The 2,393-nt window shown below is 38.6% G+C and overlaps 1 protein-coding gene across 1 annotated transcript in view; it reads left to right on the plus strand.

Moving 5' to 3' along the window:
* B3GNTL1 (UDP-GlcNAc:betaGal beta-1,3-N-acetylglucosaminyltransferase-like 1) overlaps positions 1-2,393 on the plus strand; it is a 118,572-nt gene that overhangs the window by 99,590 nt on the left and 16,589 nt on the right. The gene's annotated exons all lie outside the window — the stretch shown is intronic.

Below are 2,393 nucleotides of genomic sequence, written 5' to 3' on the forward strand. Positions count from 1 at the left end.
CACTAGAAGAGGTTTGCAATCAAATCCAAGATTTTTTTTTTCTCCATTAGTTGATGTGCTGGTGCATGTCTGTAGTCTTCAAAACAGGGCAGAAACTTCATATGGAGTAACTGTTCTTCTCGGGTACACTTACTTGCGTGTGAAGTTCTTTCCAAGTTATCACACCACAATCAATGATGAAGTGCTAAGCAGGATTTGGCTGCGCTCAAAAATCACACGCTGAAGTGAAGTGGGCTCTGGAGCTAACTAATAATCCCAGCAAGAATCCATATGCCTTAGTGCTGTGAGGGTTTCATGTTTTTTCAAACCATAACTCAGGGATGTGAGGGAGCAATGCAAAAAACCCCACAAAATTCTTATCATTAAAAAATCAGAAAAGTTTGTTAACAAACTTGGGGGAACAAATGAGGTTACCTATTAACCTCAGTAACCTCAAATGTTATACTTGTCGCTCAGGAGGTATACTTCACAACTAATTTGACTTTGTGACGTTTGATAATCCCCTACAAAAAGGAAAAATCTGACAACGTTTCATAGAAGTCAGATGTTACTATAACACAAGTCAGATGGTACTGTGATGCCAGGTCATCATGTATTTACGGTTTTGTAATACAACCAAAACTGGTGTAATGCGTACGGGATCGTGGATAGTGGAAGCTGCACCTAGGAGATGGAGCAGTCTGATCCATCGATGGGAATGACTGACAACATCACAGCTGTAGCGGCTCCTGTTCCTGACTGTCTACCCACCTGGACAGTTTAGATGCTTAACATCAAGGAAACTTGAATGGATTTTGATTTTTCTAGAAATTCTGCACTTGCAGACCAGAAGTAGCTTACCATAGATGCCCCGTGATAACCCGCACTGACTCAGGAATCAGAAGCCTTATTTGAAGCAGAAGAAATAACATATTCTTTGAGTATTTTGGTGTTTAAATTCCATACCAACTTCATAGAGTCAGAAGACTGTGGGACTCAAAGTTGAACTGTGAAGAAGGTATATTGGTAGGAAAAAACATGTGCTTCCTAAGACAAAGAAAACCATGGGTAGCTTTAGGATCTCATAGGAAAGCTATTAGGTTTTTTCTATTAATGTTTTCACTCATTTCAGTGTCTAATTTCTTGGACCACAGGATGTATAACAATGTGTAGAACAAGTTGTTACAATTGTTATAAAGTGTATTGTGTTCTGTCATGATAAAGGAAATGCAGAAACCTATTTGAAGAAAGGAAAGACAATTAGGTGTTTATCAGTCTTTCATATGAAAGACATTTTCAACCTAAGGTGCCTTGTTCAAGAGAAGTAGATGAGGGAGATTCATCCATCAAGCCATAAATAGAGGAAATAAATTTATTGTTTCTGGAAAACTGTTTATCAAGTATAAGATAGGTTCCTAGTTAATGAATATTAAATGAACCCTGGATATAAACCAGATATTCTTAACAGCAGGCAGTTTTGTTTAAACCATTGTAAATTATGTAGTCTTGAATATTACATTATATGGTGGGAATTGCTGTTTTAAAAGCAGTTGAAAGTGATAGGAAATGTGCACACACGCACCAAAAGTTGTAGTTGTCAAAGTGAATTAATTCATGTAGGTGGGATGAATGGCCCCTGAATGAAATGCTTTCCTTGAAGCTGTCCTCTGTTTCCGAGAGTGTCTCTTGAACTTGTTGAAGATGTCATCCAGTCTTCAGATGTTAAAGATGTTAGGTAGTGTTCTCTTGTCACTGGTTCCAAAGCCAAGCGGTTCATCATTTTGTATTGGTCTCACAGTTGTAAACCTTAACCGCTTGGCTTAAATTATATTGTGGAACTTATTACAAATATAAAGGTGTAACTGGACACAAACATCTGCCAGCTTTCTTTTTTCTTAAAACATATTTTAAGAAGTTTTAGGAAGAATACCACTTAAAAAAAAAAATTCCACTGCTCTTTGTTTCTAGAAATGCTATTTCTTATAAAAGTCATCTTCAAATAAAGGCACAGCCACATCGTATCACTGCTGAATAATACTTTGGAACCTTTAAATTTAAATAACTTTTATTTTGTCTAAAGTGTGTGTGTGCACATTCACAGTGTGAGCGGTGTGTACCAGCCGGTGGTTTCGGTATAGCATGGGACTTTGCAGTTCAGCGATTGATTGTTGCTGTACGGGTGTCCATGGATTTGGAGCTTTGAAAAGGGACTTGTGGAAGGCTTGAGCTTAATACCACAGTGTAAAGGGACTTTGTAGCATTGGGCTGCACATTTGGGTCGATTAGAGTACTGAATTGTGAGATTTCAACTTTACATGGGCAGATGGAACATGAAGAGACCCTCCTGGATGCAGGAGACAGTTTGCCTGTACACGCTGCAGGGTTACAGAGCGGGTCACACGGTCCGGACGGGT

This window comes from Pterocles gutturalis, unplaced genomic scaffold (assembly GCF_000699245.1).
Source record: "Pterocles gutturalis isolate BGI_N339 unplaced genomic scaffold, ASM69924v1 scaffold16224, whole genome shotgun sequence".
Lineage (NCBI taxonomy): Eukaryota > Metazoa > Chordata > Aves > Pterocliformes > Pteroclidae > Pterocles > Pterocles gutturalis.